Source organism: Phyllobates terribilis, unplaced genomic scaffold, assembly GCF_046119375.1.
Source record: "Phyllobates terribilis strain yellow unplaced genomic scaffold, ASM4611937v1 Scaffold_63__1_contigs__length_7903474, whole genome shotgun sequence".
NCBI lineage: Eukaryota > Metazoa > Chordata > Amphibia > Anura > Dendrobatidae > Phyllobates > Phyllobates terribilis.
In genome coordinates, this window is record NW_027362823.1 from 5,145,251 (window position 1) to 5,169,807 (window position 24,557).

General features: G+C 47.0%; 1 long non-coding RNA gene across 1 annotated transcript in view; it reads left to right on the forward strand.

The window, feature by feature from the left end:
• Window positions 1–21,710, forward strand: part of LOC141192508 (uncharacterized) — a 155,200-nt gene extending 133,490 nt beyond the window's left edge. The window contains exon 3 of the long non-coding RNA XR_012265892.1: window positions 20,971–21,710. This is a non-coding gene — a long non-coding RNA (uncharacterized lncRNA). The remainder of the gene's footprint in view (window positions 1–20,970) is intronic.
• The last annotated feature ends 2,847 nt before the right edge of the window (window positions 21,711–24,557 follow it).

Sequence of the window (24,557 nt, forward strand, 5' to 3'; positions counted from 1 at the left end):
TATATTCAGTTTGCAACCTGATGGAGGTCAGTATAGATGGACTAATACAACAAGTCCCACACACAGCTAGAAGCCCAAATATTTTTTCCGAGGTACTGTAGATGCAGATAAAAATTATTTTTAATTTGCAACCTGATGGAGGTCAGTATAGATGGAATAATAGAGAAAGTCCGACACACTGCTAGAAGGCCAAATATTTTTTCAGAGCTAGATGCAGAAAAAAATTAGATTCAGTTTGCAACCTGATGGAGGTCAGTATAGATGGACTAATAGAGAAAGTCCCACACACTGCTAGAAGGCCAAATATTTTTTCAGAGCTAGATGCATACAAAAAATTATTTTGAATTTGCAACCTGATGGAGGTCAGTATAGGTGGACTAATAGAACAAGTCCCACACACTGCTAGAAGGCCAAATATTTTTTCAGAGCTAGATGCAGAAAAAAATTATATTCAGTTTGCAACCTGATGGAGGTCTGTATAGATGGATTAATAGAACAAGACCCACACACAGCTAGAAGCCCAATATTTTTTCAGAGGTAGATGCAGAAAAAAATATATTCAGTTTGCAACCTGATGGAGGTCAGTATAGATGGACTAACAGAGAAAGTCCCACACACTACTAGAAGGCCAAATATTTTTTCAGAGCTAGATGCAGAAAAAAATTATATTCAGTTTGCAACCTGATGGAGGTCTGTATAGATGGATTAATAGAACAAGACCCACACACAGCTAGAAGCCCAATATTTTTTCAGAGGTAGATGCAGAAAAAAATATATTCAGTTTGCAACCTGATGGAGGTCAGTATAGATGGACTAACAGAGAAAGTCCCACACACTACTAGAAGGCCAAATATTTTTTCAGAGCTAGATGCAGAAAAAAATTATATTCAGTTTGCAACCTGATGGAGGTCTGTATAGATGGATTAATAGAACAAGACCCACACACAGCTAGAAGCCCAATATTTTTTCAGAGGTAGATGCAGAAAAAAATATATTCAGTTTGCAACCTGATGGAGGTCAGTATAGATGGACTAATACAACAAGTCCCACACACAGCTAGAAGCCCAAATATTTTTTCAGAGGTACTGTAGATGCAGATAAAAATTATTTTGAATTTGCAACCTGATGGAGGTCAGTATAGATAGACTAATAGAGAAAGTCCGACACACTGCTAGAAGGCCAAATATTTTTTCAGAGCTAGATGCAGAAAAAAATTAGATTCAGTTTGCAACCTGATGGAGGTCAGTATAGATGGACTAATAGAGAAAGTCCCACACACTGCTAGAAGGCCAAATATTTTTTCAGAGCTAGATGCATACAAAAAATTATTTTGAATTTGCAACCTGATGGAGGTCAGTATAGATGGACTAATAGAACAAGTCCCACACACTGCTAGAAGGCCAAATATTTTTTCAGAGCTAGATGCAGAAAAAAATTATATTCAGTTTGCAACCTGATGGAGGTCTGTATAGATGGATTAATAGAACAAGACCCACACACAGCTAGAAGCCCAATATTTTTTCAGAGGTAGATGCAGAAAAAAATATATTCAGTTTGCAACCTGATGGAGGTCAGTATAGATGGACTAACAGAGAAAGTCCCACACACTACTAGAAGGCCAAATATTTTTTCAGAGCTAGATGCAGAAAAAAATTATATTCAGTTTGCAACCTGATGGAGGTCTGTATAGATGGATTAATAGAACAAGACCCACACACAGCTAGAAGCCCAGTATTTTTTCAGAGGTAGATGCAGAAAAAAATATATTCAGTTTGCAACCTGATGGAGTTCAGTATAGATGGACTAATACAACAAGTCCCACACACAGCTAGAAGCCCAAATATTTTTTCAGAGGTACTGTAGATGCAGATAAAAATTATTTTTAATTTGCAACCTGTTGGAGGTCAGTATAGATGGACTAATAGAGAAAGTCCGACACACTGCTAAAAGGCCAAATATTTTTTCAGAGCTAGATGCAGAAAAAAATTAGATTCAGTTTGCAACCTGATGGAGGTCAGTATAGATGGGCTAATAGAGAAAGTCCCACACACTGCTAGAAGGCCAAATATTTTTTCAGAGCTAGATGCATACAAAAAATTATTTTGAATTTGCAACCTGATGGAGGTCAGTATAGGTGGACTAATAGAACAAGTCCCACACACTGCTAGAAGGCCAAATATTTTTTCAGAGCTAGATGCAGAAAAAAATTATATTCAGTTTGCAACCTGATGGAGGTCTGTATAGATGGATTAATAGAACAAGACCCACACACAGCTAGAAGCCCAATATTTTTTCAGAGGTAGATGCAGAAAAAAATATATTCAGTTTGCAACCTGATGGAAGTCAGTATAGATGGACTAATACAACAAGTCCCACACACAGCTAGAAGCCCAATATTTTTTCAGAGGTAGATGCAGAAAAAAATATATTCAGTTTGCAACCTGATGGAGGTCAGTATAGATGGACTAATACAACAAGTCCCACACACAGCTAGAAGCCCAAATATTTTTTCAGAGGTACTGTAGATGCAGATAAAAATTATTTTTAATTTGCAACCTGATGGAGGTCAGTATAGATGGACTAATAGAGAAAGTCCGACACACTACTAGAAGGCCAAATATTTTTTCAGAGCTAGATGCAGAAAAAAATTATATTCAGTTTGCAACCTGATGGAGGTCAGTATAGATGGATTAATAGAACAAGACCCACACACAGCTAGAAGCCCAATATTTTTTCAGAGGTAGATGCAGAAAAAAATATATTCAGTTTGCAACCTGATGGAGGTCAGTATAGATGGACTAATAGAATGATGCTATGCCCAAAAGATTTTACTTCACTAGGTGCAGTAAAAAAATTGGTATTCTATACACAGGTGGTATATCTTGCAACACAGATAGGCTACTCCACTGACTAACACACTCTGCAATAGGCCAAAAAGGATTAGCTTTGCTAGATTCAGCCAAATGCTGTGAAAAAAACTTGCACAGCACTGGCACAGACCTGCCTGGCAAAAACTGATAGGAACTGATGTAACCTAGTCCTGAAAAGGACTCCAATTACAATTAGTCTTTACTCCCACAACCTATCTATTTAAGAGCACAGACCTGCCTGATAAAAGTCGTAGGAAATGCTGTAACCTAGTCCTTAAAAGGACTGCAATCACAACTATTCCCTACTCCCAAGCTATCTGTAGATTTGTGCGAAAATTGGCTTGAAATTAACAAGGTATAGCGCACACAGCAACAGCGGTGCCCTCTAACACGCAGCTGCAGCAGTGAGAAAATGGTGGCGACGGGGAAAATGGCTTGGTCTTATAGGGCAAGGACATGTGACATACACTGCCAATGACACATGCCCTTGCTTGTGTGAAAAAAAGCACTTCGCTCCGTGTGTGCGCTGCTGATAGGCTGACAGATTGCACCTCCCCACTGTAAATGCGGGAAAGAGAAAAAAAAATGGAGATCTTCATTGTTCCTGCAGAGATCCATCCCCTGCCCCTCCCCCCACCCCGCTGTACACTCAAACTGCGTATTAACATTAATTTTCATCATTACTGAGAAAAAATCCAGTTATGATTTTGGTGCACGAACAGTTATCGAACATAACCTCGAACAGCCGAATTTTTCTCAAATTGTTCGTGTTCGCCGAACGGCTCGAACACCGCCCAAAACAGCTCGAATTTGAGATTGGCGAACAGTTCGAGTAGAACAACGCTCATCTCTAATAAACACACACCCCCCCTCGCTTGTTTGTAATGTCATTTCTGAACAGACTATAGCCCTGTAAATTAACTGCCCAGTCATGGCTCTCGTCAAGCCACGTCTCAGATATCCCTACCATGCCATAATTATTTTCCAGCAAAATTAATTCTAATTCCTCCATTTTGTTGGTGAGGCTTCTGGTATTAGTGTACATGCATTTTATGTATCTCTCTGTACCTCTATTCCTTCTTACTTTATTGACTGTTCTAACCCCACCCCCAATTTCTTTATTTGTGCCCAGGTCACTATCTGCACTATCTTCCCCACCTATAAAATGAATACCCTCCCCCCCAATCCCTAGTTTAAACACTCCTCCAACCTTCTAGCCATTTTCTCCTCCAGCACAGCTGCACCCTCCCCATTGAGGTGCAGCCGGTCCCTAGCGTAGAGTCTGTAGTCAACTGAGAAGTCGGCCCAGTTCTCCAGGAACCCAAATCCCTCCTTCCTACACCAGTTCTTGAGCCACTTATTTATCTCCCTAATCTCCCGTTGCCTCTCTGGCGTGGCACGTGGTACCGGTAGTATTTCAGAGAATACCACCTTGGAGGTCCTTGCTTTCAGCTTGCAGCCTAATTCCCTGAAATCATCTTTAAGGACCTTCCACCTACCTCTAACTTTGTCATTTGTGCCAATGTGCACCATGACTGCTGGGTCCTCACCAGCCCCTCCCAGTAATCTGTCATCCCGATCAGCGATGTGCCGGACTCGAGCGCCAGGTAGGCAGCACACTGTTCGATGATCCCTGTCTTTGTGACAGATTGCCCTATCTTTTCCCCTAATAATTGAGTCCGCCACTACCAGCACCTGCCTGGCCTGCCCTGCTCTCCTATTTCCCTCTTTACTGGAGCTGACACTCCTCTGACTTTCAGGGGACATGCCTTGCTGCAGCAGTGCTACCCCTGGACCATCACTCCCCTCATCTGCCAACTTTGCAAACTTATTGGGGTGTGCCAGATCAGGACTAGCCTCCCTGGCACTCTTCCCTCTACCCCCCCTTCTAACTGTCACCCAACTAACAGCCTCACTGTCCTGCAGCTCCCGACTACCACCCTCCCCCACATCTACCCCAGTGAGCTACTGCTCAGTGAGCAGCAGACTCCTTTCCATATTGTCAATGGATCTCAGTGTTGCCAGCTGCTCATTTAGATCCAGTATCTGGGCTTCCAAACGCACAACGTGCACACATCTCACACAGCAATAAGCAACCCCGACCGGCTGTTTAAGGAATGCATACATGTGGCAAGATGTACACTGGATAGCATTGTCAATAATGGAGCTCATTTCCTAATGGGGATTGCAATAGACAGAATGTTAAGTAAAAAGAAAAGTAAAAAGTTAATAAAATACAGACAGCAATTCAGTCCAAAGTCCTCCCTTCCAAACTCGCTGAATCCAAAGTCACTGAAAAACAAGTCACACACTTACTTTCGTTCGCACTTACGCTCCGGTCCCACTCAGCTCATTCACACTCGCCAACTAAGAGATTTAAAGAGTTTTTTTTTTTTCCCCTTTTCCAGCAATGCACCCTACAGCTCAATGCACTTCCAAAGGACTGGATGCCCAACTAGCTGCCCCTTATAAACCCTTAATTATGACCCCTCTCCCTTAATTAACAGCTTGTGAGTATAGCTACACCTCAGGATTTTAGTGCAATGTAGTTAACCCTTAAATACACAGGTAGTAAACTAAGAAGCTGTAAAACTGTAGTGAGAAAATAGGTTTTAAAAAGCCCAATTAAACTAAACAGGTAGAAAAGCACTCAGCAGGTCACAATGCAGCAACTCACCGCAATTCACACAGGTATTTTCTGCAGGATTCCCAAATACCTCTTCACTGAAAAACAAGTCACACACTTACTTTCGTTCGCACTTACGCTCCAGTCCCACTCAGCTCGTTCACATTCGCAAACTAAGAGATTTAAAGAGTCTTTTTTTTTTCCCCTTTTCCAGAAATGCACCCTACAGCTCAATGCACTTCCAAAAGGGTATTGTATGATTTTTACATAATTAAATTTTATTTTATTGAATGAAATAAGTATTTGATCACCTACAAACCAGCAAGAATTCTGGTTCTCCCAAACCTGTTAGTTTTTCTTTAAGAAGCCCTCCTACTCTGCACTTATTACCTGTATTAACTGCATCAGTTTGAACTCATTACCTGTATAAAAGACACCAGTCCACACAATCAATCACACTCCAACCTCTCCACCATGGCCAAGAGCAAAGAGCTATCTAAGGACACCGGGGACTAAATTGTAGACCTGCACAAGGCCATCCCAGTGCTAAAGGAGAATAGGCAAGCAGCTTAGTGAGAAGTCAACAACTGTTGGCACAATTATTAGAAAATGGAAGAAACACATGATGACTGTCAATCTTCCTTCGTCTGGGGCTCCATGCAAGATCTTGCCTTGTGGGGTAAGGATGATTCTGAGAAAGGTCAGGAATCAGCCCAAAACTACAAAGGAGGACCTGGTCAATAATGTAAAGAGAGCTGGGACCACAGTCTCAAGCATTACCGTTAGTACCACTACACCGTAATGAATTAAAATCCTGCAGGGCACGCACGGCTCCCCTGCTCACGCCAGCACATGTCCAGGCCCATTTGATGTTCGCCAATGATTATCTGCATGATCCAGAGGAGGCATGGGAGAAGGTCATGTGGTCAGATGAGATCCAAATAGAACCTCTTGGTATCAACTCCACTGCACCGCATTGAATGGAGGATGGATGGGGTCATGTTTCACGAGATTTTGGTTAACAACTTCCTTCCCTCAATAAGAGCATTGAAGATGGGTCATGGTTGGTTCTTCCAGCATGACAATGACCCGAAGCACACAGCCAGGGCAACTAAGGAGTGGCTCCATAAGAAGCATTTCAGTGTCCTGGAGTGGCCTATACAGTCTCCAGAACTAAATCCAATAGAAAATCTTTGGAGGGAGTTGAAACTCAATGTTGCCCAGCTACAACCCCGAAACCTGAAAGATCTGGAGAAGATCTGTATGGAGGAGTGGGCCAAAATCCCTGCTGCAGTGCGTGCAAACCTGGTCAAGAACTACAGGAATCGTCTGACCTCTGTAATTGCAAACAAAGGTTTCTGTACCAAATATTAAGTTCTGCTTTTCTTATGTATCAAATACTTATTGAATGCAATAAAATGCAAATTAATTATCTAAAAATCATACAATGCGATTTTCTGGATTTTATTTTTAGAGTCTGTCTCTCACAGGTGAAGTGTACCTACGAAAAAAATTACGGACCTCTCCATTCTTTGTAGGTGGGAAAACTTGCAAAATCGACAGTGTATTAACTACTTATTTTCCCTACTGTATGTACAGTATATGTATATATATATATATATATATCTGTAAGGAGGCGGTGTTCACACCGTGCAGTAACTGAGGCAGTGACCCAAGCAAGTCCAACATAAGCAGCTTTTATTCAGCAACTCACGGGTAAACAGAAAGTCCTCCGGTTCGCAGCCGGGTTAACATAAGTCCTTAAACAATGGTCGCCGTGGGCAACGGCCGGTCCGGGCCGCTCAGAGCCTGACGGGTGCAGAGCCTTCCCAGGCGTGGGTTCAGCTACACACAGGCCCGCCAAGCTTTCCTGCTATGCGCCTAGCAGGTCCCAACACTGAACACCACTAACCTTAATGCAGGGTTTTAAAGGACCTGTGGCAAGAGCCACTGGAAAACCCGGGTTGGAGGGAGGAGGCCACCCCCACTGCCTTCTTGTAGCCTCCTCCAAGAAATGAAGGCCCTGCCGGGTTTTACTTAATCTGCCTTAGCCAGATAGCCTGACCAGGTCAATGCTCACCTTCATTCCTGCATTGCAGGTGTGTCTGTGACTGCAATGCACATCAATGGGTTTCATAGGTCTCTGTACACATTCTGGGGGATATATAACGGCCGTCATATAAGATCCCAGTCACTGCCTCACATATGGTAAAAGTTGTTTCGTGGAATATATGTATTATATATATACACTGCTCAAAAAAATAAAGGAAACACTTAAACAACAGAATATAACTCCAAGTAAATGAAACTTCTGTGAAATCAAACTGTCCACTTAGGAACCAACACGGATTGATAATCAATTTCACATGCTGTTGTGCAAATGGAATAGAGAATAGATGGAAATTATTGGCAATTATCAAGACACCCTCAATAAAGGAGTGGTTCTGCAGGTGGGGACCACAGACCGCATCTCAGTACCAATGCTTTCTGGCTGATGTTTTGGTCACTTTTGAATGTTGGTTGTGCTTTCACACTCGTGGTAGCATGAGACGGACTCTACAACCCACAGAAGTTGCTCAGGTAGTGCAGCTCATCCAGGATGGCACATCAATGCGAGCTGTGGAAAGAAGGTTTGCTGTGTCTGTCAGCGTAGTGTCCAGAGGCTGGAGGCGCTACCAGGAGACAGGCCAGTACACCAGGAGATGTGGAGGGGGCTGTAGGAGGGCAACAACCCAGCAGCAGGACTGCTACCTCCACCTTTGTGCAAGGAGGAACAGGAGGAGCACTGCCAGAACCCTGCCAAATGACCTCCAGCAGGCCATAAATGTGCATGTGTGGCACACTGAGGACTCGGCTGCTACAGGGGTATTACGCCTCAAGCCAGAGGTGTGGTATTCCACTCCCGGGTAAGGATGGAGTGTGGAACTGAGCTAGTAGGCTGCATGCACTACATACATCCCATTTCCGGGGGACAGAACGACGGTACTCCCACCAGTATATGTGCAGGTACGACAGCGTCTGTCCCTGGCTGGAGTGGGAGGGGGGTGGAACATCCCAGTAGTGTAGGGGCAGATAGGGGGAGTAGTCTGGGTAAAGCTAGGAGCTCATTGGGTGCTGGTCACCTGAGCTCACACATAGAGGGAGTATATAAGGTGGGCACCATCTTAGAACAGGGTTCAGTCAGGCAAGAGGAGCAGAGCAGAAGAGCTCAGCCAGAAGGGCTGACAGGGAGCTGTGGCTCCGGCTGGGCCCAGCTCCAGAGCAGAGCCTGCAGAGAGAGAGAGAGGAGTAAGAAGGACCCAGAGAGGAAACAAGAAGGGAACCCCAAGATCCCAGAATAAGGACAAAAGGGTGAAGGGTTGGCGGACAAGGGTACCGGATCCCAAGCTGGTGGAGGCCACTAATCCTCAGCCAGAGACCGGAGGTCGTGGTCAAGATTTGCCACGACCCTCACCAAATCCACTAGAAAGGCACACCAAGTATAGGGTCAGGGAACCTAGAGGAGGTTTGACCACCAAGAGACCCGAGGGAGCCGGCCAAAAGTGGATCCCTGGTGGGAACGGCCAGAGAAAGGGAGAGTCAGAAAGGAGCTCAGGACCACGCTCCAGAATTGCCTGGGGGTTGGCCGAGTCCAGGACCTGGTGGACGCAGCACGGCTCGGGTGGTCACTCAAGGCCAGAGTGACTAAAAGAACACCAGTAAGTAAAAACCCTGAACTGCATCTCCCGACTCTGAGTCTTCATACTGCACCGTCACAACCCCCATCATCTACACCTGCTGCCCTGAGGCCATACCCCTCCCGTTGGGGGTCATACCATCACTGCTGCACATATACCACCGGCCTCAGCGGACTGCTCTGCAGCGGCGGCTTCAAAGCCGCACTCAACGGGTGGCGTAGTCGACAATCAAGTTAACATCTACTGCCATAGACTGCCACTTAGTTTGACACCCTGGGCACGGACCGGGTCACCGCCACAAGGACCACTACCCCCATCTAGATCCGGCTCCGGGTATCCCAAACAGCACTGGCCCAGGGGGCGCGTCAACTCTGGCGCAGTCGGCAGGATTACGTGCCCGCAACCACCGGGCACTGCGTGCCTGAAGAAAAGTTCACATTTACCTCAAAAAGAAGTCTCCCGCCGGTTCCGGAGGGTCCCCGCCATCGGACGCCATCACGGGTCGTCTCCCGCCGGTTGCCCGCCATCTGCAGCTTTTTCCCGCCATCCACGGAGTTTCCCGCCACTGGGAGACGATTCCCGCCATTTCAGAAGATTTCCCGCCCTGGCAGAGCGGACGCCATTATGGGCGTGCCAGAGGGTGGCAAGAGGCCACCTCCCATCGTGGGCCAGGTCAAGGAATGGCGCCAAAAGCGGAAACCGCCCCCACCAGCAGAGACTGTGATGCTAGAGATGTCTATCAGCGTGGGGGGGCTGCCCCTGGAACTGACAATCACCAAGTTGCCCCGGGACCACCCTCAATGTGGGCGGATACAGAACAAAAGAGAGAAGATGGGTGCAGCCTGGAGGAGTCTGGAGAGGAGTCTGGAGAGGAGTCTGGAGAAGTCGCACCCGGAGATGGAGGGAGAGGCAGGCAGCACCGACCCTGTGGTCAGGAGCCTGTTGCAAGCGACAACCCCACAAGACCTGGTGGAGATCCTGGCACAGCTTCCCCGAGACCGGGAGTGTGCGCAGACCGCGCTGGAGCGCCTCGCACGGAGGATGGCCCAGGTGCAGCGAGAAACGCTGACGGAGTGGAGCAGAGAGATGGCCCTGCAGGCTGGAACCCGCCAGCGGAGCACGCCACCCGAGACGAGGAGTCAGACCACCTCTGAGGATGGTGCAGGAGGAATCAAGGCCGGAGACGACGCCGAGGAAGGAGCTAAAGAAACGGAGGCAGGTAAAGGGGACGTCACTACCCCGAGCCGAGAAGCCGTGAGCCTGCCCCAGCTCCCCGTCGCAGAGCCCGAAATTTCCCCTGCCGTGCCCGTCGTTGCACCGTCACCGCTCCCGACTAGGCCTCAAACAGAAGCCGCGGCCACGCCCCCTGTGACGTCACGCGCCTCAACCCTGAGCGCGGCCAAGCAGGAGACGCCACCGGCCTGGTCGCAAGGCCGAGTGCCCCCGGGCGCCGCAGTGCCAACAGCGCCCTCTACCTTCACTGAGCCACCGGCCTGGTCGCTGGGCCAAGTAACCCCGGGCGCCGCCGTCTTCACGGTGCCCTTTACATTCAGGGTGCCCCAAGCCTGGTCGCAAGGCCTGGTGAGCCCGGGCGCCGCTACCACCACCGCGCCCTCAACGTCCACAGCGCCACACCTGGGTGAAGACCTATTTGCCCAGCACACTTGCCCGGATGGGCAGCCCCCTGTGTGGCCACCGGAGTACCACCAGCCCCGACTCCGGAAAGAAAGACCCCTGTGCGAGCCCCTGATCCCGGCTCCGGCGCCCGTCAAGATAACCGTACTCTCGTTAGAGGAGGCGCAGTTTGAGTGGGACCCCGCAGGAGGAGACCTCATCGGGTTCACTCAGGAGACCCGGGCGGCCGCAGCTGAGCGTGCGGAGCGCTGCCACCAGCAGTTGGAAGTCCTTGACCGAGAACGGAGAGAGAGGCGGGTCCGTGAGCAGCGGCTGCAAATAAAAAGTGCAGAACAAAAGAGCCGGACCCGAAGGAACCCCTGTGCAGCCCACGGTCCCCGTGCCACCGGGACTGTAATTAAATTCCAGTTGCAGCACGGTTGGGGCTCCATCAGAGATCATCACACCCCCGGCGACGTCTTCGTGACCAGAAGAGATGTCGAGTCCCACCTACCGGAGGGACACGGAGGTCGTGACCTGTACCTGGGTGATGAGGTCACCTTTACCCGGCACCAATGTGCCAAAGGACCCTATGCCCCTCATGTGCACCGGCTGACAGAGGAAGAGCTGAGGTGTCAGGAGGAGCAAGAGGATCCGGACGGGTCTGAAGAGTACAGGGAGGAAGCATCAGGAGGACGCCGTTACTAGAGCACGGTAAAGAGAACTGTATAAAGTTACCCGTCGGGGTACAAGAACTGCTGCTGATTTAAATATGTTCCCCGTTGGGACAAGTGTAAACTGTTACCCGTATGTCCCTTATTCCCACTGACCGAGGACTGAGAGCGGTCATTCTTTCCTTAATCCCACTGGTCGAGGACTGAGAGCGGCCATACCTCCCCTTGTATATAGTTGCGCTTTCTAAGGCGCCCTCTACTGGTTTTATAGGAAAGCTGTGTTTTTCTTGAAGAGACTGTTGCACTTTACCCGGTCACAAGTTGCACCGTGGCCGGAGGAACAAGAATGTTTACTATGAAAAGTTTTATATGAAAAGTTTTATGCTGATGATATACATAGTGTTTTATATGTTTATGATGTTTTTGAAAAAATTTGTATGTTTGTGGATGTTTTTATTCCTTTACAGCCCGAGGACGTGCTGTGGTTTACCGGGGGGGAATGTGGCACCCTGAGGACTCGGCTGCTACAGGGGTATTACGCCTCAAGCCAGAGGTGTGGTATTCCACTCCCGGGTAAGGATGGAGTGTGGAACTGAGCTAGTAGGCTGCATGCACTACATACATCCCATTTCCGGGGGACAGAACGACGGTACTCCCACCAGTATATGTGCAGGTACGACAGCGTCTGTCCCTGGCTGGAGTGGGAGGGGGGTGGAACATCCCAGTAGTGTAGGGGCAGATAGGGGGAGTAGTCTGGGTAAAGCTAGGAGCTCATTGGGTGCTGGTCACCTGAGCTCACACATAGAGGGAGTATATAAGGTGGGCACCATCTTAGAACAGGGTTCAGTCAGGCAAGAGGAGCAGAGCAGAAGAGCTCAGCCAGAAGGGCTGACAGGGAGCTGTGGCTCCGGCTGGGCCCAGCTCCAGAGCAGAGCCTGCAGAGAGAGAGAGAGGAGTAAGAAGGACCCAGAGAGGAAACAAGAAGGGAACCCCAAGATCCCAGAATAAGGACAAAAGGGTGAAGGGTTGGCGGACAAGGGTACCGGATCCCAAGCTGGTGGAGGCCACTAATCCTCAGCCAGAGACTGGAGGTCGTGGTCAAGATTTGCCACGACCCTCACCAAATCCACTAGAAAGGCACACCAAGTATAGGGTCAGGGAACCCAGAGGAGGTTTGACCACCAAGAGACCCGAGGGAGCCGGCCAAAAGTGGATCCCTGGTGGGAACGGCCAGAGAAAGGGAGAGTCAGAAAGGAGCTCAGGACCACGCTCCAGAATTGCCTGGGGGTTGGCCGAGTCCAGGACCTGGTGGACGCAGCACGGCTCGGGTGGTCACTCAAGGCCAGAGTGACTAAAAGAACACCAGTAAGTAAAAACCCTGAACTGCATCTCCCGACTCTGAGTCTTCATACTGCACCGTCACAACCCTCATCATCTACACCTGCTGCCCTGAGGCCATACCCCTCCCGTTGGGGGTCATACCATCACTGCTGCACATATACCACCGGCCTCAGCGGACTGCTCTGCAGCGGCGGCTTCAAAGCCGCACTCAACGGGTGGCGTAGTCGACAATCAAGTTAACATCTACTGCCATAGACTGCCACTTAGTTTGACACCCTGGACACGGACCGGGTCACCGCCACAAGGACCACTACCCCCATCTAGATCCGGCTCCGGGTATCCCAAACAGCACTGGCCCAGGGGGCGCGTCACATGTGTCTGCCCAAACGGTTAGAAACCAACTCCATGAGGGTGGTATGAGGGCCTGACGTCCACAGATGGGGCTTGTGCTCACAGCTCAAAACTGTGCAGGACGCTTGGCATTTGCCACAGAACACCAGGATTGGCAAAGTCGCCACTGGCGCCCTGTGCTCTTCACAGATGAAAGCAGGTTCACACTGACCACATGTGACAGAGTCTGGAGAAGGCGTGGAGAACGATCTGCAGCCTGCAACATCCTTCAGCATGACCGGTTGGGCAGTGGGTCAGTAATGGTGTGGGGTGGCATTTCTTTGGATCACAGCCCTCCATGTGGTCGCCAGCGGTAGCCTGACTGCCATTAGGTATCGAGATGAGATCCTCAGACCCCTTGTGAGACCATATGCTGGTGCGGTTGGCCTTGGGTTCCTCCTAATGCAGGACAATGCCAGACCTCATGTGACTGGAGTGTGTCAGCAGTTCCTGCAAGATGAAGGCATTGAAGCTATGGACTGGCCCGTCCATTCCCCAGACCTGAATCCGATTGAGCACATCTGGGACATCATGTCTCTCTCCATCCACCAACGTCAAGTTGCACCACAGACTGTCCAGGAGTTGGCGGATGCTTTAGTCCAGGTCTGGGAGGAGATGCCACAGGAGACCATCCGCAACCTCATCAGGAGCATGCCCAGGCGTTGTAGGGAGGTCATACAGGCACGTGGAGGCAGCACACAACACTGAGCCTCATTTTGACTTGTTTTAAGGACATTACATCAAAGTTGGATCAGCCTGTAGTGTGTTTTTCCACTATAATTTTGGGGGTGACTCCAAATCCAGGCCTCCATTGGTTAATAAATTTGATTTCCAATGATGATTTTTGTGTGATTTTGTTGTCAGCACATTCAACTTTGTACAGAACAAAGTATTCAATGAGAATATTTCATTCATTCATTCATTCATTCATTCAAATCTAGGATGTGTTATTTGAGTGTTCCCTTTATGTTGTTGAGCAGTGTATATCTATCTATATAATTGTCTTATCCCATCTGTCTGTCTGTCTTTCTGTCTGTCTATCTGTCCTGGAAATCCCGCGTCGCTGATTGGTCCGGCCGCGGCCAATCAGCGACGCGGCATTTCAGAAAAACATGGCGGCCGTTAGCGGCTCATGTGAGGCACGGAGGTCAGCGGCGATGCAGCCGGGAGATGCAGCCGTATGCTCGCAGCATAAGTCCCCCGACCGCAGGCGCTGCTGACCTACATGCGGCTATCGTCGGAAGATCAGCGGCTACGGCCGCTTATCTCCCAAGGACAAGTGTGACGCCCCTCCCCTCCCCTCCTCTCCCCTCCTTTCCACTCCTCTCCCCTCCCCTGTCCTCTCGATGCGGCGTCATACTTACCCCTCCCCTCCACTCTCCTCTCCTCTCGTCCCCCCCCCACTCGATCAGGACCCCGGCGTCATACTTACCCCTCCCCGTGCCTCCGCTGCAGCTCTGTGATGTCTCAGATCAGAGGGCGCAGTGACGTCTTTACACCGCGCTCTCTCCTGACCGATCACAGCGGACAGAGTGAAGATGCCGGCTACTCTGGAGTCCAGAGAAGCAGCTGAGAAGGGAGGTGAGTATTGGATTTTTTTTTTTTGTATGGGGCAATAGGGGACCTGCATGGGGCACTATGGGGGTATGGGGGTATGGGACATCCTGCATGGGGTATTATATGGGGGGAGAGGTGACATCCTACATTTGGCATTATATGGGCGAGAGGTGACATCCTACATGGGCCATTATATGGGGGGAGAGGTGACATCCTACATGGGGCATTATATGGGGGAGAGGTGACATCCTACATGGGGCATTATATGGGGGGAGAGGTGACATCCTGCATGGGGTATTATATAGGGGGATGTGACAGCCTGCATGGGGCATTATATGGGGGGAGGGGTGACATCCTGCATGGGGCATTACATGGGGAGAGAGGTGACATCCTACATGGGGCATTATATGGGGGAGAGGTGACATCCTGCATGGGGCATTATATGGGGGGAGAGGTGACATCCTACATGGGGCATTATATAGGGGAGAGGCATTCTTCATGGGGCATTATATGGGGGAGAAGTGACATCCTACATGGGATATTATATAGGGGGGATGTGACATTCTGCATGGGGCACTATAGTGGGATGTGACTTCCTGCATGGGGCATCATATAGGGGGGATGTGACATCCTGCATGGGGTATTATATACGGGGGATGTGACTTCCTGCATGGGGCATTATGAAGGAGGAACGGGAGACATATGCTAGAATACCCGATGCTTTAGAATCGGGCCACCATCTAGTGTATAATATATGTCTATGCACAGGTGCATCTCACTAAGTTAGAATATCATTAAAAAGTTAATTTATTTCAGTTCTTCAATAAAAAAAAGTGAAACTCATATAGAGTTATTACAAACAGTGATCTATTTCACGTGTTTATTTCTGTTAATGTTGCTGATTATGGCTTACAGCCAATGAAAACACAAAAGTCATTATCTCAGTAAATTAAAATAATTAACAAAAACACCTGCAAAGGCTTCCTACGTGTTTAAAAAAGTCCCTTAGTCTGTTTCACTAGGCTTCACAATCATGGGGAAGACTGCTGACTTGACAGATGTCCAGAAGGCAGTCAGTGACACACTCCACAAGGTCCCAGATTTCCAATTTTCATTTGGAAATCCACGTCTCAGAGTCTGGAGGAAGAGTGGAGAGGTACACAATCCAAGCTGCTTGAGGTCTAGTGTGAAGTTTCCACAATCGGTGATGGTTTGGGGAGCCATGTCATCTGCTGGTGTAGGTCCACTGTGTTTTATCAAGACCAAAGTCAGCGCAGCTGTCTACCAGGAAATTGTTGAGCACTTCATGCTTCCCTCTGCCGACAAGCTTTTTGGAGATGGAAATTTATTCTCCAGCAGGACTTGGCCCCTGTCCACACTGCCAGAAGCACCAATACCTGGTTTACAAACAACAGTATCACTGTGCTTGATTGGCAGCAAACTCTCCTGACCTTAACCCCATAGAGAATCTATTATAGAGAATCTATGGGGTATTGTCAAGAGGAAGATGAGAGACACCAGACCCAACAATGCAGACGAGCTGAAGGCTGCTATCAAAGCAACCCGGGCTTCCATAACACCTCAGCAGTGCCACAGGCTGATCGCCTCCATGCCACATTGCCGCATTGATGCAGTAATTGATGCAAAAGGAGCCCCGACCAAGTATTGAGTGCATTTACTGAACATACATTTCAGTCGGACAACATTTCGGATTTCAAAAACATTTTCAATCTGTTGTTACAAAGTATTCTAATTTACTGAGATAATGACTTTGTGTTTCCATTGGCTGTAAGCCATAATCATCAACATTAACAGAAATAAACACTTGACATAGATCACTCTGTCTGTAATGACTCTATATAATATATGAGTTTCACTTTTTGTATTGAAGAAATAAAATAAATTAATTTTTTGATGATATTCTAATTTAGTGAGATGCACCTGTGTAGACAGTGGTGTGGAATAAGTGTTTGCCCCCTTCCTGATTTCTTATTCTTTTTCATGTTTGTCAAACTTAAATGTTTCAGATCACAAAAACTAATTGAAATATTAGACAAAGATAACACAAGTAACCACAAAATGCATTTTTTAAATGAAGATCTTTATTAAGGGAAAAAGAAATCGAAACCTACAGGGCCCTGTGGGGAAAAAAGTGATTGCCCCCTAAACCTAATAACTGGTTGGGCCAGCCTTAGCAGCAACAACTGCAATAAAGTGTTTGCGATAACTGGCAGTAAGTCTTTTACAATGCTCTGGAGGAATTTTGGCCCATTCATCATCGCAACATAGTTGTAATTCAGCCACATTGGAGGGTTTCTGAGCATGAATCACCTTTTTAAGATCATGCCACAGCATCTCAATCGGATTAAGGCCAGGACTTTGACTAGGCCACTCCAAAGTCTTAATTTTGTTTTTCTTAAGCCACTCAGAGCTGGTCTTGTGGGTGTGTTTTGAATCATTGTCCTACTGCATAACCCAAGTGCGCTTCAGCTTGAGGTCATGAACAGATGGCCGGATATTCTCCTTCAGGATTTTTTGGTAGACAGCAGAATTCATGGTTCTATTTACCACAGCATATCTCCCAGGTCCTGAAGAAGCAAAACAGCCCCAGACCATCACACTACCAGCAGAAATTCTGAAATGCTGCGTTACTTCTACTCCAGATGTAATGGGACATACATCTTCCAAAATGTTCAACTTTTGTCTCGTCAGTCCAAAGAATATTCTCCCAAAAGTCTTGGCGATCATCAAGATGTTTTCTGCCAAAACTGAGACGAACCTTTATGTTCTTTTTGCTCAGCAGTGGTTTTTGTCTTGGAACTCTACCATGCATGCCATTTTTGCCAAGTCTCTTTCTTATGGTGGAGTCATGAACACTGACCTTAACTGAGGCAAGTGAGGCCTGCAGTTCTTTGGATGCTGTTGGGGGGGCTTTTGTGACCTCTTAGATGAGTCGTCACTGCGCTCTTGGGATAATTTTGGTCGGCCGACCACTCCTGGGAAGGTTCACCGCTGTTCCATGTTTTCACCATTTGTGGATAATGGCTCTCACTGTTGTTTGCTGGAGTCCCAAAGCTTTAGAAATTACTTTATAACCTTTTCCAGACTGATACATGTAAATTACTTTGTTTCTCATTTGTTCCTGAATTTGTTTGGATCGCAGCATGATGTCTAGCTTTTGAGGATTTTTTGGTCTACTTCACTTTGTCAGGCAGGTCCTATTTAAGTAGCTTCTTGATTGAGAACAGTTGTGGCAGTAATCAGGCCTGTGTGTGGCTAGGGAAATTGAACTCAGCTTCCCAAAGATGTGTTAAACCACAGTTAATTTATGTTTTAAGTGGGTGGGGGGGGCAATCACTTTTACACACAGGGCCTTGTAGGTTTGGATTTCATTTTCTCTTAATAATAAAGACCATAATTTAAAAACTGCATTTTGTATTTACTTTCAAAATAGTTTTGTGATTTGAAACATTTAAGTGTGACAAACATGCAAAAGAATAAGAAATCAGGAAGGGGGCAAACACTTTTCATACACACACTGCTCAGTACCACTTCTCTTGTCCTGTATACGGTATACATATATATGTTATATTACAGTGCTCAGCAATAATGAGTATCCCCCCCCGTGAAAGAAAGATATTAATTATTATGTCACTGAATACAAGAACAATTTCCAAATGTTGACAAGACTGAGTTTCTTAGAACATGTTTTTGACCCATAACATGAAAATAAGGTTAATAATTTAACTTTAATTACAAAATTATTATTTATTATTATAGCGCCTGATACAGGAGGAGCGAGGACCCTGCCCCCGAGGGCTCACAATCTACAGATCTTCAGTTTTACTCAAATTAGTTGTTGCAAAAATGAGTACACCCTACATTAAATACTATTACTATTTTGTATGACCCCCATGATTTTTAAGGATCGCACCAAATCTTCTAGGCCTGGAATGAACAAGTTGATGACATGTTGCACCATGTTTTTCCATTCTTCACAAACTCACTTTTTAGAGCCTGGATGATGGATGGAGAGTGATGACTACTTGTCTCTTCAGAATTCCTCTTAGGTGTTCGGTTGGGTTCAGATCAGAAGACATAATTGGCCACTAAATCACTTTCACCCTGTTCTTCAGAAATACAACAGATGTGTGTTTTGGATAATTGTCATGTTGGAAATGTGCACGTCTACCAAGGGCACAGAGTGATGGTAGTATCTTCTCTTTCAATATAGAGCAGTACATCTGTGAATTCATGACACCATCAATGAGATGTAGCTTCCCAACACCAGCAGCACTCATGCAGCCCCACATATAGACACTGAGACCGTCATGTTTCACTGTAGACACCATGTATTTTACAAAATTCATTTTTCTAAATGCATGGTGCACACCAGGATATAAAGAAGCACTCCAAGCTATTTTTCCTAATCCATCCTAAATATCTATGTAAAGTATTGTTAGCACTTCAATCTTCTCTCCCTCACCGCCCCCCCAATACACATGTATGACTGATTCGGCCGAGCGTGCATGTGCTTTCTTTAGGATAATCAGCCTCTCCAACCAAAGTCAGCAGTTTCAGATAAATTAGCTTTAATGTGAATGGGCACAAGAGAAATGGACTTTTTTTCTGAGATGAATCTTAATTTTCTACCGTACATTATTTTATATATTTTTCATTCACCTATGGGGCCTATGTACAGGGGGAGCCTGGTGCCGAATGGCCCCATCCCCGGCTCATGCCGTATATGTACAGTATAAGATGATTTATAAGGAGCAGACTCACAAGCTGAGCCCGCTCTATATCCACTGGGTGCCGGCTGTTCTACACCTGCTACAATTCAAGCTAGCTCAGTTTAACCCCTTAGACTCCAAAGTGACCAGCAACTAAGCAGTTAGACAGGAGGCCTCTGTCATCTCCACCAGGTTGCTTAATAGCTGACGGGGGCCAATGAGAGATTCCAATTCGGACCTTTGCTATTGGGTCTGAGGGTCTCTATGTACGCCCCTGTATGACCTGATTATTTTCCTGTGGGTTAAGTAGGTGGACTAACAAGATCTGTGTCCTCCCAGTATTCTTCTCTCTGCATATCATACCATAAGTATCCATCTTCATACATGCCATTTTCTGAAAATCATATTTATCTGTTTTCTTTAAACAAATGAATGGGAAATTTGTATTAAAGTAACTGATCGGCTGCAGTGGTCACCCAATGGCCTTTGCTAGAAGAGGAAGCCAGGAGATTGGCGGGGGACACTGGCAGCAGTACCGAGGAGCAGCTGGGGTCTGTAGGCGGGTTTGTGTTTTGCTTTATTTCAGGACCACCGTGAGAAACCGGTTCTGCAGTGGCTGAGGTTTCTATAGGGAATAATGCGCACATTAATATAAATGATAAAATGATTATTATTCCCAGGTGTCTATTATTCTTACAATGTATGCATGTCATTTGTTTTGTTGTATGTGTGTATATAGAGGACATATAACAGATTGGACAGTCAGCCATTATGACAGCGCGCTGTTGGTCTCACATGTGATGTCACAATGACATAGAATGCTGTGAGGTTATACAATCTCTGCGCACGGGGACATCAGCGCCATTTTCAGAGTTGATGTATTTGTGGAGACTCCACTTTGGTCTTGGAAGCACGAGCTAGATTGTTCTGTACGTCTAGTATTTACTTCCACAGCTTCTTACTGTTATTTGGGCGCTATAACATCTGCGCCATCAGAGAACTTAGTTCTATTACATTTCACCATCTCAGCCCCGGGTAACCAAGCCATGACTTCCCGGGAGCTTCATCAGCTAAATGCTGACAACTACACATGGATGAGCCGACCTGAAAATCAGGGTAAGTGACAGAATATTCCGCTTTATAGGGGCTTTTCTGAGAGTTTTCCCTGGGGTAAGATGTTTTATAACACACAGTATGTCCTCCACCCTCCATTCATATTCCTTGGGGGCCGATCAGGGCCAGTTTTGGACAAAGTGGGACCATTGGAAAAAGTTAAAACTGGAGCCCCAAATGCTAACATATTTGCACCCCTGCTTTGTGATGTCTTAAGAGAAGGGATACTGAAACTGAGCAGGATTATGTAGTCCAAAGATGAAATAATTTTTGCTTCTCTCCCTGAATCTCGAAGCATCAGCTGGTTCTATCCCTTTGGCCAAAAAGTGTTTTTTTTTAAATTTAGCATAATAATAGTAATCTTTTTCTTTATAGGTCAGGCCATAATCCTCCACCATCGATTAAGATCTTCTCAAAGCGATGAGAGAAGGCTAATCAGCAATGATGGACATCAGGCAGACCCCACTGCCGTCACCACGAGTGGGAGATGGGCCAGAGCTCCTCTGCAGCAGACAGCACAAGAGAGCAGGGAAAGAAGCCGCTCGCCACTAAGACCGGTCCCTGCAGAACCCTCCAGACCTAGGGAGCTTCCAGCGCCAAGCCGATCTGCTGTACAGCTACACCAGGACAACCGTCTGGTTGACCCTATCATTCAGCTGCAGGGAATGGGAATGGTGACATCTCGGCCACAGATGCAGCCACCATCCCCACCTGCACAGTATAATCTGGTTAATATTCTGCAGCGAAGGCAAGCTCTGCGAGCTAGGAACTTTCCAACATGGAATATAAAATCTCAGGAGGAGGCCGAATCTTGTGCCATCTGTATAATGGATTATGAGATTGGAGAGGAAGTCGTAGTTCTGCCATGCAATCATTCCTACCATCACGGTTGCATCTCTACATGGCTCCACTCCAACCCTCGCTGCCCCCTATGCCGTAGTCACTGCTTCCTTTGAAGCTTCAGAACATCTTAAAGATTCAAGGAATGAGATAAGATTGTGGCAGTGATACTGGAAGAGACCATGAGTCCATTCAGCTGCTATCTAATGGCAGCAGTGTTGTCAGTGCTGCTCCCCTGGACTCCATTGCCTGATTGTTCTGTTAGGGCTTACCTGGTGAGGTGGGTTCACTAAGTCAAGGTGAGCACAAGGACTGAAGGCGATGGCACATGGTACAGACTCGGATGTCGCCATACATTACATCCACTGGCAAAATATTCATTCAAATAAATATCATTTGTCATCTTTATGTCCGGCTGTTACTCTTTACTGCATAGAATTAGGTTACACATCTGAATACTGGGTACGGTGCTGGGTTCTGTTGAACTGTAAAGGTATGTGCACACAATGTCATATACAGGCAGATTCTGCCTGAAACCCGCCTGAAAAATAACTCGATAAACGGCAAATAGAATGAATATATACACAGCAAAGTCAAAACGCCTTGCTGAGAATATGTCCCGTCTTTTGTCACTTCTTTTAACCACTTCAGATTTCAACAGCAGTGAAGAGGCTAAAAGACGTGACCGGGCCATTCTTCAGACGGAGCCACTATCTTAGGTATAAAAGTAAAGAAAAAGGACATTGACAGCAAAGCCGCCACAGAAATGACAAGAAAGACGGCAAAGAAGTCGCTTCAGGAAACACGCCGCTTTGTTTTCCTGAAGTGTCATCTGCTTCAAAAATGATGCGGATATTTTGGCTTCTAAAAAATGTTGTTTGATGGGTCACACAACATTTCAGGTGGGTCAGTAGACATACCCCCAGTATTTTGTACACCTTATTTGGAGGACGGCCTGCATCTTCTATACTTATATAGTGGACCTCAGGTCGCTGTACAGGGGTTTGCACCCAATATTTCACGGTGCAGCTGTTACTGTCTATTCCTACCTATCTATATACTGTCGTTGTCTTACGGTATGTCACTGCCATGCACCGTCCATGACGGGCTGGCCGACGTCAGCTGCCGGCCTCTGATTGGCCTTTGGAATGGATTGTAGTGCAGGGAGCCAGTTGGTCTCGGAGACACATCCCACCTATAGCTTTTTATATACAGTATGAACCCCCTATAGCTTGTTATATACAGTATGAGCCCCCATAGCTGGTTATATACAGTATGAGCCCCCCTATGGCTTCTTACATACAGTACGAGACCCCCATAGCTGGTTATATACAGTATGAGCCCCCATAGCTGGTTATATACAGTATGAGCCCCCTCTAGCTTGTTATATACAGTATGAGCCCCCATACCGTGTTATATACAGTATGAGCCCCACTATGGCTTCTTACTTACAGTATGAGACCCCCATAGCTGGTTATATACAGTATGAGCCCCCCTATGGCTTCTTACATACAGTATGAGACCCCCATAGCTGGTAATATACAGTATGAGCCCCCATAGCTGGTTATATACAGTATGAGCCCCCCATAGCTTGTTATATACAGCATGAGCCCCCATAGCGTGTTATATACAGTATGAGCCCCCCTATAGCGTGTTATATACAGTATGAGCCCCCATAGCTGGTTATATACAGTATGAGCCCCCATAGCTGGTTATATGCAGTATGAGCCTCCATAGCTGGTTATATACAGTATGAGCCCCCCACAGCTGGTTATATACAGTATGAGCCGCCATAGCTGGTTATATACAGTATGAGCCCCCATAGCTGGTTATATACAGTATGAGCCCCCCACAGCTGCTTATATACAATATGAGCACCCCATAGCTGGTTATATACAATATGAGCCCCCCTATAGCTTCTTACATACAGTATGAGCCCCCCATAGCTGGTAATATACAGTATGAGCCCCCATAGCTGGTTATATACAGTATGAGCCCCCCACAGCTGCTTATATACAATATGAGCACCCCATAGCTGGTTATATACAATATGAGCCGCCCATAGCTGGTTATATTTAGTATGAGCCCCCCTAGATGGATATATATATAGTTAAAAAAATAAACACAACACATACTCACCTTGCTCCCGTACCCCAGACGCTGTGCTCCAGATGGTACCCGGGGCCATTCCTGCTCTGCCTGACGTCATGAGGCAGGGCGGGCCCAGCATCTGCGCGCGATGGTGACAATATGCGGGCGGCTGGGTCGTGACATGAGTGGGAAAACAGACGCGCCCGGCCGCCCGCGCTGTGTATGCTGAGTCCGCTCTGCCTGACTTCATGCGGCAGGGCGGGCTCAGCATCATTCAAGCCGCCTGCTGCCGCGCGCCCGCAGCGGTAACTTAAATAACACATGGGATTGCCAATTATAATGGGGGAAATTCATAGACCTCCCGGAGCCTCAGGCGAGTTCCAGTTATGTATCACCACATATGAGAACTCTCAGGTAAGGTGGGCTGCATTGTAAACCATGTAATCGTATGTGCACATGGCAAGTACCTGGATCACTAAGTACGGTAATCCCCAAACAGATACCTGCGTCACTCCCGTGCTCTCCATGCAAATGCCTGGATGACGACCTCAATCTCTGCTCCACACACAATTATACAGGAGAACTTCAGCTCTATTTATGGGCCTGTAATGGAGAATTTTTTACCTTAGGGAGACAAAAAAAAACAAAACTCAAAAGTAACGTGCAGACAATATGACCCGCCCCTGCTGACAAATTCACCCGCCCTTGCTGACAAATTGACCTTCCCCTCCTGACAAATTGACCTGCCCCTGCTGACAAATTGACCCGCCCCTGCTGACAAATTGACCCGCCCCTGCTGACAAATTGACCCGCCCCTCCTGACAAATTGACCTGCCCCTGCTGACAAATTGACCCGCCCCTCCTGACAAATTGACCTGCCCCTCCTGACAAATTGACCTGCGCCTGCTGAATATTTAGGCATTGGAGGGCGGGTGCATAAGACGGCAGGGGGCGGCGCCACCATGAAGGAGTTAAAAAACTAATATTAATTTCCCCCTGCTTCACCACTGGACCAAATATCAGTATCATGG